The sequence below is a fragment of the Podarcis gaigeae genome (genome assembly GCF_964106915.1).
Source record: "Podarcis gaigeae genome assembly, chromosome: Z".
Classification (NCBI taxonomy): Eukaryota; Metazoa; Chordata; class Lepidosauria; order Squamata; family Lacertidae; genus Podarcis; species Podarcis gaigeae.
Genome location: NC_139691.1, coordinates 32,873,597 through 32,888,403, shown reverse-complemented (window position 1 = coordinate 32,888,403; position 14,807 = coordinate 32,873,597). Strand labels below are relative to the sequence as shown.

The window sequence follows — 14,807 nt, the reverse complement described above, 5'->3', positions numbered from 1 at the left end:
GGGGAATACTTTTACCTGCTGAATGTCTGCCTGTTTAGCAGCAGCTCCACTAGCAGACGTCCCAAAGGGGAACGCTTTGCACTCCCTGCTGGGGAAGGCTCCATCTGTTGAATTCCTGGCTGCCCTTCTAATGAAGAGCCACATGTGGGCAATGGGGCAAGAGGCAGGGAAAATAGGACAACTCTTACCCTGGGGAATGCTTTTCAATTTGAGGGGAAAGGGGCTGCAGAGGCTTTCAAGGTGAGGAGACCTTGATGGTGCACCAGGGTACCTGTAGCAGCAGGGAGTAAAGAGGGCAGCTTTGAGCTGCCCTTACTGGCTTAAAGAGCAACAGCTGACTGGAGCACCACCTGACCCTCCACTCCTTGTCAGAAGATGCCAAAGGACTGTAGCCAATGTGAGATCTCAGCACGTCCCCCTCTTGGCACAGCCAGGACCAGCTTGCCCAGGGTGGTGCATTCGAGTACCACTTTGTGGGCAGGTTGGGATGGGAGGAAGGAGACTGGCACCAGCCTGCTCTTTCTGGCTGTTTAAGCTGGTCCTGCTTGCCAGGTGCTGATAATGTCCCTCTGTGTGTACTCTGATTCTTTTGTGGTTAATGGCTACTGCCAAGGTTAATTTGAGGCAGGGTTTAGTCCTGGGACCCGTTTCCAGTGCTGGCATTCCACCTTGGACCCTGTGGAGAAGGAGTGCCCCTGAGCACGGGCAGAGAGCACTGTACTGTAAATCTGTACCTCTACTATAAATCTGTAGCCAGCTTCCCCATATCTGGAAACTGATGGGAAGCAAAAGGTGTGGCTTCTAAATAGGTTTGAGCCACTGCGCTTGTCTCTTCTCTACCCTCCCTGTTGGCATTTCCTCTCGTGATCTTTCTCTGGTCTTTGCCTCCAGTTTGGGCCCTGTAGTGGCAAGGTAGGTCATGGGCATTTTGTAAGGCACCAGGGACTAAGGTAGTGTCCCAAAGGGATGCAGAGCCAGAGGATGGGGGTTTGGAAGACAGCCAGAGGGGTGGGGTAGGGAAGGGAGCTGAAATAGGTTGATCTCACAAGCATTTGACCATCTTGGAGAATACAAGGTTGCTTTGCTCCCTCCTCTCCACTGAGCCTGACATTCAAGCATTTGGCATCTTAGCCCTCTGAATATGCATGTGTGTCAGATTTCAAATGTGCCTCATAAATACATGTTTAACATGTAATGTGATGGCGAACATGGTTTTTTTTTTACATTGTTCCAGTTTCGACAATGGTACCCATGAACAAGCTTTGTGGTAGGTACATCACCCTTTCCTTCTCAGCACAAGTCAGTTACAGCATGAGTCTACCAAGAATCACAGTTTCCTATTTTGTCCGAACTTAGAAACTATGGTTACCAGGTTGGGAAACAAGCCAGGATCGTAAACAAACTTCAAAGCATGTTTTGTGATCCTAGCTTGTTCCAAAAAGGTGGTCCTTTCAGGAAACCTGTTTATTGAACATTCATCCTGATTTGTTTGCACAAAGTTTGCAGGGAGGTTAGATGACACCTAATGTATCTTGCACATTCATTCTGATTTGTCTACAGGGCGGTTAGATGATGTTGCATCAAGCAATTATTATCCAAACACCTTCCAAAGCACTTCCCCTTACTTTCTTTATTGTAAAGAAAAACTGCTTTTTTGTAGGAAGTGGTTTTATTGCACAAGAGCACCAAGTGCAACTTTAAATGTGCAACCTGAATTTGCCAGCATGTGATTCAATCTCACTCCAAAATAGCATCAATCTGGAAGCGCCCCAGGATATTATAGTTTCCTAGTCCTGAGGAACTGGGAAACCATGGTTATTTGGACACTTCCAGCTTTAACCAGCTCACATCAAGGAGGAAAGCTACAAGACTTGCATATATGTTAATTTATTAAGGTGAGATAGGACCATCTAAACCAGCTCACATGTCATAGTTGAAAAACCTGGTATGTACCATAGCTGCTCATTAGTACAAAATAACAACCCCTGTAATTGGGCTGTTTAAGATGCTTTGATATCAGTAATCATTACAATGTTAACCATGAAAGGAGGGTTGATATTATTATCCTTCTACTGCAGATATGAGACATGAAGATGGTGGCTTTCGCAAGGACACCTAGGGAGTGAATGGCAGAGTTGAAATTTGAGCTTGGGTCTGACTTGTACACTGAGTTCCTGCTCCATCAAAAACTGCAGGGTTGACTTCCAAGTACAAATGCTTAGAATTAGCGACTTATGCCTTCCTTTCACTTTACGATCTGCATGGAATGCATTTCTGCGGTGTGTGAAGAAGTGGCTCTGAGTAGCAACGTTTGGATGGGAAGTGCCCAAGCAACAGCTGTTTGTGAACAGCTGCCCAGGATGGGCTGCAGGAAGGAGCAAAGCATGTTGGGAGGGGAGTATGTGGGATGGAGAATAAACTGAGGAAAAATGAGGGTGGAAGGTGAACTTGTTATTGTGCTGCTTGAAAAAGAAAAATAGATATCTTAATTAGTGGCGGGGAGGACAGACCTGCTGTGGGCATTCCGTGCAGCACACCTCCCCAAAATCTTAACAGTTCAGCTGTTCAGATAAGTTCCCTCGCTTGTGCAAACATCAATCTATCAAGTGCTTCCCCTTGAGGTGTGTTTTGTGTGCCTATGCCATACCTTTCATAAAAGTCACACTGCTGTAGCATTTGAATGTGAGTCCTGATGAGAGCAGGAGAAAGCAAAGGTCTTCCAGGACCTGACCGTCAAGTGCGCAGGGAGATTTAAGGGCTCCTGTTAAAGCATTTGCAAATAAACAGGACTTGTTGCAGGGGTTGGCTACCCGTGGCCCTTACAGATGTTGTTAGATTGCATCTCCAATCCTCTCTCAACACTAACTATGCTGGCTGGGGGCTGATGGGAGTTGAAGTCCAGCAACACCTGGAGGGCCACAGGTTCCTCACCCTACCTTATTAGATAGAGGGGAATGTTTTTACCCTGTTGGGAACACAGGAAGATGCTTTAGCTCAGTATTATCTACACTAACTGACTGTGGCTCTCAGTGTTTTCAGAGAGATTTCTCAGTCATGTCTGGAGATTGCCAGGGATGGAACTTGAAACCTTTTGCATGCAGAGCATGTGCACTACCACAGAGCTATGGCCCTTTCTTAGAAGGTGAAGCTGGTGCTTCCTCCAAGCACAGGTGTATGTGAAAGACATTTCCTGCATTACTTACTGCATGCTGATGGTGAAAAGGTTCATTCCTCTCAATTAAATCCACAAATGGGCAAATACTTTGGGGAGAGCTTTTGCAGTCCCCTACTCTTTCCCAACATCAGGGTCTTTTCCAGGGAGTCTTCTCTTCTCATGAGGTGGCCAAAGTATTGGAGCCTCAGCTTCACAATCTGTCCTTCCAGTGAGCACTCAGGGCTGATTTCCTTCAGAATGGATAGATTTGATCTTCTTGCAGTCCATGGGACTCTCAAGAGTCTCCTCCAGCACCATAATTCAGTTGCCTAATCAACAGGAGAACCATTGTTCATGTGTGTGTGTTTTCCCAGAACTGCTCAGCAGGCCCCTGTCATTTGAATTATAGCAGAAGGACATGTTAAAGGTATGTGCAGAATAGAAGGGTAAATCTGTGTTAGACTAATGCACTTAAACCACTTTGTGACACATTGTCAATAAAGAGCTGAAAAGATGGTGTTTGAAGACAGGTATACAGAGTGAAGATTACTAACGCAGGTGAAAATAGAACCAGAGCATGGGTTAATTAACCTGGAGCACCTGGATGTTGCATTGTGCATATGATATTGGATACCTGTTTTCCTGTCTTTACACAGAAGTGCCAATTCTTAACAAGTAGCAACTGCCATAAAACCGGGATCTCTCGCCAGTTGTTTGAAATGTAGACTTCTATCCTAGCCTGAAGATGATGGCAATTGCCATCATTATGGTAAGGAGTCAGGTCCCCACTGAAAAGAGGGAAAATAGAAACAGAACAGAGAGAATCTTATCCACCCAGCGGTGCAAAAAATGGGAAACAGGGTGCTGGCAAATTGCTTACAGCTTTGGTCATCTCGCAGTCTTCTTGCAATCACTATAGCTCTGAAAATTTGTAACAAAACTGTGAGATTTAGGGTAAAAATGATATGCAGTGCTAAATGAGTCACTGGGTTTTTAATTTAATTTTACTTCAGCTGTATTTGATTTTGCTGTATCCTTATTTTGCTTTAAATAGCAACTGCCACAGTTTCTACAAACACACACACACACACCCCTCCCCCTAAAAAACCCTGCTTTTATTATCCTCTGGAAGGTTCTCATTGAACCTTGTTAGTAACCCTGAAAGTGGACATGTGTCTTCTCATAACACAGGGTGTTGCAATGCAGCCGACAGAAAAGAGGATTGGTTAATATCATCAAAGGTGGTAGGTCTTTCTGTTTGTCACTAGTGTGTAGGAGAGCCGAAGTTTATAAGATGCTGAATGTTAACTGGGGTGGCTTTCACACAGTAGTTTATTGTGGAATTGGTGCTGTTCACACATACATCTTTATCATGGCATCTGCATGAAGCCGCCCTCTGCAAAATGCCCCATATTTCTCTTCTCCCCCTTTTAACCAGGACAGTTTTCTGCATTGCTTTTCTTCTTACTGGATTTTCTGTGGAAATGGTAAATCCATATGAAATGGTAAAAGAGTATAGGATGGCACTACAGTGCGGACTGTGTTGTGTGGATGCTACACTATAAACCTCCATGCATGCATCACCATGTCCACAATAAAGTGCTTGCATCCCTTGGGCCAGCTCTGGGCATGTTGCTCAGCAAGTTTAGACCATCTCTCATGCTAGCTTGTCTCTGGGAGGCATTTCTGCATAAGAATGAAACGCCGTGGGGCAAGGTGAATATAAAATGGAAGAATGGTAAAAAGAGGTGTGGGATATAGCTATTAATGATAAATTAACAAGGGCTATTAAGGTAAGACAGGGAATATGCACGAGAAGTGATTTTGAGGAGATATGGAAGGTATTTGTTTATTATAAAAGGTATAATTATAAAAACAATAATTTTTAAGAAGGAAATTAAATGTCCTTTCATACAGCCAAATATTACGTAACTCGTCATTAAATAAATAAATAAAGTGGCATATCTGTCCAAGGCACAGCAAGACAATATCATCTAGGCAGCGCCGTTGACATTTTTCCCCATCACTGAACTCAACTTGGACCGTTGCCATGGGTCCTAATTTAAAGAAAAGAGCCTCTGATGCCGCTTCCAGTAGCAACGTGTCTAGTTCTGGTGCGTGTCAGGCAGATGCTTGCCGCCATGCAGGTCCGGCCGATGGGCCTTTGTTGACAGGAATCCAATGCTCTTCCTCCCTCCCACCCCCACCCAAAAATAACAGCTCAGACAAAGCTCTTTTCATAGCAGTAACAAACACCATCCTGTGAAGGCCACACGGTCTGGAAAGGGAAGTCAAGACAACATCCCCAAGAAGCTTCAGAAAAGTGCCATCTCCACTGTGGCACAGCCAGCAAAGGGCATCTTGGCCAAAAACCAGACAGGACTCAGCTACTGCACCTAAATCTTCTAGTAGCATGGGTGCTGGAGTTATCAGAAGAAAGCCATGGTCGCTTCCAGACAATCTGTTCATTTTGCATCCTCAGTCTCCATCAGCCAGTGTTGGATGTTGCTGGATTAAATTACATCCCTGCCTCTGAGCTATACATCTGAAGCACTCTTGCAGCACTTTGAAAATAGTGATGGCTTTCCTCCAATAATTACTAAGGGTCTTCTCAGCAGTGGCGCCCTCTTTGTGGAACACCCTCCAGTCAGATGTCAAGGAGATAAAGAACTACGCAACTTAGTCAAAACAAAAAAAATTCCTTCCAGTAGCACCTTAAAGACCAACTAAGTCAGTTCTTGGTATGAGCTTTCGTGTGCATGCACACTTCTTCAGATACACACGAAAGCTCATACCAAGAACTGACTTAGTTGGTCTTTAAGGTGCTACTGGAAGGAATTTTTTTTGTTTTGACTATGGCAGACCAACACGGCTACCTATCTGTACACAACTTAGATTATGGAAAACTAACACAAACTTTACAGCTTGCTATCTGATTAAGGAGAATATAATGAAGATGTTTTATTGTTGGCACCTCACCCCAGTAAATTTATCAAAGACGTACAAAAAACACTCAAATCTCTGTTGGAGATGTAAAATAGAGGTGGGGACAATGTATCATGTGGTGGGGGTGTGAGGTGGTTAAACAGTTCTGGACTGTGGTACATGAAGAGCTCAAAGATTTAGGAGTTCAATTTCCAAAAACCCAGAAGCGTTCCTGCTGGGTTTAATATCTAGTGACATCCCCAAGGATAAAGGGAATGTATTCCTGTATGCAACAGCAGCAACCAGAATATTAGTGGCAAAAAATTGGAAAACAGACAAAATACCAGAACTACTAGAATGGCGAGCTAAAATTTGTGAATTTGTGGAGATGGTAAAGGTAACAGCATCAATTAGAGGCTGCCCCAACCAAAAAAAATTACAAAGAGTAGGAATGCATAAAGGTTTACATTAAAAGAGTTGGTTTCAGAGCTTAAAATTAATAGGCAACAGCTTAAAGGGCGCAAGGATATAGGATCATATTATAACAAATATAGAACAACAAATATAAACAGCTGTTAACGCAACAGTAGGTAAAGAAGGTCACACATGGGTGAAGGGAAGCAACGGGTTTAGGGGGAGGGAGGTGAGGGCATTAATTGAAAAATTGTTAAATACATATATATTGGATCTAAGAGATTAAGAATAAGGAACCAAAAGAAGGAGACAAATATTAAGGAATATGAAAATAAGGGAAGCTGAGAAGAATCCGTATAAATGAAAACATGAGACTCAAGGTTTTGTTATATACTGTTTTACTTTGGATGTGAAGTCTTCTGTTGTAAAGATTTTCCATAAAATGAATAAAACATTTTAAAAATTGGGGGGGGGGGGACTACACAACTTGTAGAAGACATATGAAGGAAGCCCTGTATCAGGAGGTTTTCGATGTTTTATTATGTTTTCATACATGCAGGAAGCCGCCCAGAGTGGCTGGATATAAATATTATTATTATTACTATAACTACTACTACTAGAAATGTAGATTGTTAAGGGTGCTCAGAGTGCTTAGCAACATAGGAAGCTGCCTTTTACCAAGGTTTCAGGAGAGTCCCAGCCCTAAGCAGAGATGCTGGAGATTGAACCTGAGACTTTCAGAAAACAAAGCAGATTCTCTACCACTGAGCTATAGCCCTTCTCCTGCTTCAACAATCAATCCCTTGTCTCAGAGAACTCTGGGAATTCAAATTCTGTGGGATGGGGAAAACATTCTGCATCTTTAACAAACTACAGTTCACAGGATTCTTCTCCCCGCAACCCTCCAGTCATGATTGTTTTTAAAGTGATATAATAGTGCTTTAAATCTATAGTGCAGATGGGGTCTTTGTGACTTCACACCCTCCAGATGTTGGACTCCCAGTTCCCCTCATCTCTGGCTGTTGGCTATGCTGCCTGGGCCAGATGTGCCCGAGCTCTTTCACAGAGGCAGAGCTGCAGTTCTGAGTGATTTAACAGCTAATCCCTCTTCACAGACAGCTCTGGAAATTGTAGCTGCAGGAGGCAGCTCCTGACACTTTAACATACTACAGCTCCCATAATTATTTAGGGGAAGCCATTACAGCTTAAAGTGGTATCATGTTTGTTTGTTTGTTTGTTTTAAGAAAATGGTGTGAATGTGGCCATAGCGCATTATGAGCCGGCAGTAAGAAGTAGCAGGTTGTGGGGCTGAAGGAAATAGTTTTACTATTGAATGGCTCCTGTTTGAGATAATTCAGGAAATGGGCTTTGAGGCCTGGGCTGATTGCCATGACTACTGGGCAATTTACCTTAAATAGCAGGAGGAAGCCAGACCATAATCTTGGAATGTGTTGGGTGCTTGAATTCATTGCTAATCATGCTTGGAGTAGACCCATTGAAATTAGTGAACCTGATTAATTTAAGCCTGTTAATTTGGATGGGTCTACTCCAAGTAAGGGATACAGGTGGCACTGTGGGTTAAACCACAGAGCCTAGGACTTGCCAATCAGAAGGTCGGTGGTTTGAATCCCTGCGACGGGTGAGCTACTGTTGCTCGATCCCTGCTCCTTCCAATCTAGCAGTTCAAAAGCACGTCAAAGTGCAAGTAGATAAATAGGTACCGCTCCGGTGGGAAGGTAAATGGCTTTTCCGTGTGCTGCTCTGGTTTGCCAGAAGTGGCTTAGTCATGCTGGCCACAAGACCCAGAAGCTGTACGCCGGCTCCCTCGGCCAATAAAGCGAGATGAGTGCCGCAACCCCAGAGTCGGTCACAACTGGACCTAATGGTCAGGGGTCCCTTTACCTAAGTAAAATCTAGTGCAGTGCTTCTCAAACTGGGTGGTATTGGCCCCGGGGGAAGGGATTACCTAGGGGGCTGCTAAGAGGCAATGGGAGGGTAAAATTGGAGGTGTAACTGACTATCAGACATTGAAAAGCTGGTGTCACTTAATCAAGTTCATCCGCTTTGTTGAATTAATTAAACAAAATAGTTTTAACTGGATTTTGAATAAATGAGTAATTAATGGTTACTGTTTTGAACACTGATGTGGCAGGAGAGGATGTCAAGTGTGGCTGGAAGATTGAAGGACAATCAAGGAAACATTTAAACATTTCAGTGTAGTACAGTATAGAATCAAAACAAAATTTTATATGCAGAATGAATCTCCCCCCCCCCCTAAAAAAGAGCATCAAGTGATGCTGATAACTTAATTGCTGTGAAATGGGATTTTCAATTCTGACAAATATGAAACATCAGAATAGAGTAAGGCTAATTTGCATCGATGAGGAAATGAGAGTTATTTTGTCTCAAATTAGGCCTAAAAGCAAGCTCACACGAGTTTGTATACTTATTTAATGTACATGATATGTAAGAGGCTCATTTGTAATTATATTTTGGGAATAGATTTGGGAATAGATTATGTAGTTGCATTGTTTCATACTTTCTGCATATCCCATGATCATATTATAAAGTAGTTGTTCTCTGTGTTATAAACCAAGCACTGCTAGTTGTCATTGTTTTTCAAATGCATTCCTATTAATGAAAAGTTCAGCGTGGCACAAGCAAATTTTTATTCTGAAAATCCCATTTGCACATTTTGTGAATGAGAAAATGTGATCTGCCTGGTAAGGCTTGATTTCAGCCAGACTGCAGAACTAGGCTGTGGTGTGTGTGTGTGTGATGTTTTTGGTGAAGAATGCTCCTGAGCATGCACAGAGTGCGTTTTCTGCCTCACTGAGTAACTGCACCTTACTCTCAGGCTCTTAGAAGATATAGAGGCATGACTTCCAGATCAATGGTTTTGATTTCTCTCATACACACACACACACACACACACACACACACACACACACAAATTCCAACAATCATTTAACATAACTTCTTATCTTATACAATATTTTAGACTTCCGTCAACAACCTCTGAAGATTTCCCGTTCTTTATCACTTGTTCTGTATTTCTTATTTCTCCATTGCTTTTAACTAATACCGGTAATTCTTTTCAAAGTCTTTCTTGTGACCCTCCTTACAGAACTCCTTGCAGTCCTACTAGCATAATCTGTTTATCACAATTGCTTTTCAAATAATTCAAATATTTACTCCAGTCCTCTAAGAATCTCTGATCCCGCAGGTTTCGAATCCTTCCTGTTAATATATCTAATTCTGCAGAGTCCATTAATTTCAAATGGTTTTGACTTCTTAACTTCGCACACCTCAAGAAATAAAATATTCTATATGTGTGATTATGAACACAGCCCTGGCAGATCAAAATTAAGACAGATGAACGTGCCAGTTCATGCTTGTGTTGCTTTAGGGGTTGGCACAGTTTGGACTTTTCAGTCCTGTGTAAGGAGCTGTTTTGTACCAAGTCCAAATCACACCACTGATGCCATCTAGCCCAGGACTGGTGGTAGCTTTCCAAAATATCAAGCAGATCAGTGCTTCTGGTTCGCCCCGGACAGAGCATTGAGAGGAATGTGTCAAAATCAACACATTCATTGCTCTGCACACTGTGGCCCCCAGAAGGTTGCCTGGGAGAGAATGTGGCCCTTGTGTTGAACCAGTAAACTCTGGTTTACTGCATTTGACCCTGACTCCACGTAGACCACTTTGAGCAGAAAGACCTGGGGGCTGGCGGAAAGTTGACAGGGATGAAACAGAAGGGAGAGGAAGTAGGGGGTATGGATGTATATAGTAGGAAGAAGGAACTGGTGTGACCTGATGAGATCAGGAGTCCCCTGGGAGATTCCAGAAATATCTTCTCTTTCCCCCCCTTTCATTGATGCTTCCTCCTTAAGAGGAAGGAGCATGGAGCACAGAGGAACACAATCCTTTGTTCCCAGAGGTGCAATCCCACCCGCCATCCCGGGTCCTGCAAGTCTGCCCACACATCAGAGTAAGGAGTGGTCATTGTGGACCCTAGGAACATGCCCTATACCCTACGGCAGACGGAGGACATGTGGCCCTATGAGGCATGCATGCTGCTTTATGGACACCTGACAATACATCACTTACAAATTCAGTGTTCTGGGTTTAGTGAAAACATTTAAATCTGGTTGTTGGTTGAGTTCTAAGCTCACCCATTCAAACACATGTACAGTGGTACCTCTGGTTATGTACTTAATTTGTTCTGGAGGTCCGTTCTTAACCTGAGGTACTATTTCTGGGTTAGCGGAATCTGTAACCTGAAGCATCTGTAACCCGAGGTACCACTGTATCTCTAGATCAGGACTGTGCACAGTGTGTGATTTCATGGCATTAGCCTGAAATCAGAATGGTACTTGTTCAGTTTTGCAGGAATCTCCCACTGTAAAAGAAGGCAAATTTCTAGTTCTTAAAGCTCTGAAGTCTGATGTGTTTCGTTGAAACGGCTGTTTCACTTATGCCTTCATTCGGTGCACCTGATGAAGTAGGCTGTAGTCCGTTAAAGCTTATTTATTTAAGTTAACTCAGTGTTCATGCATACTGCTTGCTGGCACAAAAGAGCTCTAAGCAGTTTACAAGACGATCTCAAATACTCATTTAATATACCAGTAAGAACAAACATTAAAAACATGTTGCATTGAAATATAAAATAGAAGCAGTAATTTTAAAACGTTTGTACCAACAAAAATCACCTGTCAGAATTACATGCCTGGAATAGTAAAAGATTTTAGCAGGCACTGAAAACAATTCAGTGAAGGATGCCCTCCCATCAGATGTCAAACAGATAAACAACTGTTTGACTTTTAGAAGACTTCTGAAGGCAGTCCTATTCAGTGAAGCATTTAATGGTTGATGTTTTACTGTGTCTTTTATATTTTGTTGGGAGCTGCCCAAAGTGGTTGGGGCAACCCAGTCAGATGGCTGGCATATAAATGGAGTTGTTATTAAATATCAATGGACAGGGAGTTCCAAAGTGTAGGTGCTGCTACACTTAAGAGATTGATTTTTTGCAAGTACAGAATGGAGATTAACTGACGCTTGTAAAAGTGCCTGCTCTGCAGATCTAAGTGATCAACTAGGCACAGATGGGTTGAGGTGTTCCTTCCAAGTAAATTGATCCTAAGCTGTTGTGGGCATTATGTGCCAATAGTAATACTTTGAATTTAACCTGATAACAAATCAGCAGCCATTACAGACCTCTTATGATATATGCTAGAATAGCATATGCTATATAGAGCTTATGCTATGATGATATTTATTAAGGTTCTATAAGACTTTTTGTTTTCAGTTGAACTTGCTGTTTTCAACTGACAAAGCATACGTTGGCCAATTTACTGTTAGACCCGGGATGGTGAATCTGTGTCTGAAGCTATTGGACTCCACCTGCCATCAGCCATCGGGGCCAACCATCAGGGTTGATAGGAGCTGAAGTCCAACAACATGTGTGGACAGGCAGCAGGTTTCTCACTCCTGCCTTAAAAAGATGATACCATGCTTTTCAATTAGGTATGTTTGATGGAAAAGTGCCTGTCATCTTTTAAGTATGGATTAAGGATATGCAAGGAACCTTGTACAGTGGTACCTTGGGTTAAGTACTTAATTCGTTCCGGAGGCCCGTACTTAACCTGAAACTGTTCTCAACCTGAAGCAACACTTTAGCTAATGGGGCCTCCCGCTGCCGCCGGAGCATGATTTCTGTTCTCATCCTGAAGCAAAGTTCTTAACCTGAAGCACTATTTCTGGGTTAGCGGAGTCTGTAACCTGACGCGTATGTAACCTGAGGTACCACTGTACTTGGAGAATGTAAGTCTTGCATCTGCCTGATTAAGTACAGTTGCAAGGGATGAAGTACTATGAAACACCTGCCAAGTTCTCCTGTAATTTACCTTGTTCTGCCAGCACTGACTTGTGCCTGGGGTGTAGCTGTTTCACGTACGTGCATGTAATTCATTATATAGTTCACAATTCAGTGTCCTGATATTCTCACCTCTTTCTCTTATTCCTTTGCAAAACAAGATTCTAGTCCTTGTTGTCGTTGGCTGTTTTGAGACTTGGGAGCGGCATGACTGAATGAGTGTTGTTCTTGGTGCAAATGCATATTTATTTTGTCTCACTGCTGCTGCTATTTTTCCAAGAGGTTTTTTTGACACACTATGGAAATCTGTTTATCAGAAGTGATGGCGAATGAGGGCATACTCACCAAACACAACAGTATCTCTCTCACATACCAATTGCTTTCAACACTCAGGGCGGAAAAGGAGAATACCATCTCCAGTCTTAAAAGTAGGTTAAAAGATTCCAGGCTGTGCTCTGAATTGATCTTGTTGGATGGCATATGGAGAGATTTTTTTACAGTTACAAATATCTTTTGATTCATTGCAGTACAGTGGTATCTCGGGTTACATACGCTTCAGGTTACATACGCTTCAGGTTACAGACTCCGCTAACCCAGAAATAGTGCTTCAGGTTAAGAACTTGCTTCAGGATGAGAACAGAAAGCAGCAGCAGGAGGCCCCATTAGCTAAAGTGGTGCTTCAGGTTAAGAACAGTTTCAGGTTAAGTACGGACTTCCGGAACGAATTAAGTACTTAACCCGAGGTAGCACTGTAATGTTAGGTTTGTGGCCCAACAATGAGGAGAGAGGTGTTTGTGACTGCATGCTCCTACAGTTATCCAAGAGACACGTCTTTGCTGTGCCATCACATATACCTGAGAAATATGTAATCCTTTATATTATTTGAAGCAGGGATGGTATACTTGTGGTCATCTAGCTGTTGCCCCAGTCAGCCTGGCCAGTGTACAGAGATGATGGGGGTTGTAGCCCCAAAACATCTTGAGTGCACCAGGTTGAGAAAGCCTGCATTAAAGCCAGGACAGTGAACCTGTGGCCCTCCAGAAGTTGCTAGACTACAAGTCCCATCATCCCTGACCACTAGCCATGCTGGCTACGGCAAATGGTAACTGGAATCCAACAACCTCTGGAGTTGGCAAAGGCTTGTTTTTGCATACAACATTTTGAGAGTGGGAATTGGGAGACTTTGGGGGTGCATTTTCACTCAATAACTTTCTGCTTCCTCCCCTCCCCCCTTCTCAGGACCTCTGTCAGAAACATCTGATGGGAATGAACCTGTGGAAGCACATGTCTTGAACCTGGTGCACCCCAAGAGAGTTCGGAGTGCTGTGGGGCATCGGCAGAATGGCTGGCGGAAGTACCGGCGCCCTCGTCCCCGCCTTTCACACAAGGGGCCTATGCCTTTCTAGAGCAGGTATAGGAACTTCCAAAGTTGCCTTTTATTAAGTCAGACTGTCTAGATCAGTATTGTCTGCACTGCCTGCCTATGGCTCTCCAGCATTTCAAGCAAAGAGTCTTCCCCAACCCTTCAGGGACCTTCTGCATGCCAAGCAGGTGTTCTGCCACTGAGTTTCAGCTCCACCCCTCCCAGATCAAGGACAATACAGTGCCAGCATCCAGAGTGTTGTGGTCCTCTGACAATGCTTATGATAGAATGGCTTTCATATTTTGGTCTCTCCCAAGGCATGGGATGGGGAAGAATAAAAGGGAGTGCATTCATCCATCTATAGGCCTTATTCTGAGGGCAGCTGAGGTTATTGGGGTGGGGGTTGTAGTGGGCTGCTTGCCCAGCACTTGTCCAAAAAGAGGACTCTAAATAAATGCCCAGATTTTATTTTGTTGAACAGCATGTTTAAGCCGCTCTCTAGCCAAGCCTATCCTTTGTAGAGGAAAAAGCTATCAGTAGCTGCTAGCCATGATGGCTGTGATCTGCCTCAGCAGTTGGAGGCAGGATTGCTTCTGAAAGACCAGTTGTTTGGGTAGCAGAGAATGCTCTTGTGCTCATCTCCTGTTTGCAGGTTTCCCACGGGCACCAGACTGGCCACTGTGAGAACAGGATGCTGGACTAGATGGGCTCCTCTTATGTTAAAGCAACTTCCAGCTAAAACCTTCACAATGGGCGAACAATAAACACCCTATTAAGAAACAAGCCTGTAAAAACAACAACCACAAAACAAATAAAACAGCATCGACTAGACAATAAACAGTAAAACCCATCAGGAAAGCTAAGTATAAAAAGGGAAGTTTTGCAGAGATGTATTTGAACAAATTTATTTTTAGACCAGAGGCAGCCAGTGTGGGGTTCTCCCGATGTTGCTGGACTCCAGCTCCCACCATGTCAAGCCTGAATGGCCAGTGGTCAGAGGACAATGGGAGGTGTAGCCCACAGCATCTGGAGGACACCAGATGGGGAAAATTGATCTAGACCAGTGCTTCCCAAAC

The 14,807-nt window shown here is 43.4% G+C and overlaps 1 long non-coding RNA gene across 2 annotated transcripts in view; it reads left to right on the top strand.

The window, feature by feature from the left end:
• LOC310836817 overlaps positions 1–13,719 on the top strand; it is a 67,770-nt gene extending 54,051 nt beyond the window's left edge. For both annotated transcript variants that reach the window (XR_014560223.1, XR_014560224.1), the window contains exon 3: positions 13,608–13,719. This is a non-coding gene — a long non-coding RNA (uncharacterized lncRNA). The remainder of the gene's footprint in view (positions 1–13,607) is intronic.
• Positions 13,720–14,807: the final 1,088 nt, after the last annotated feature.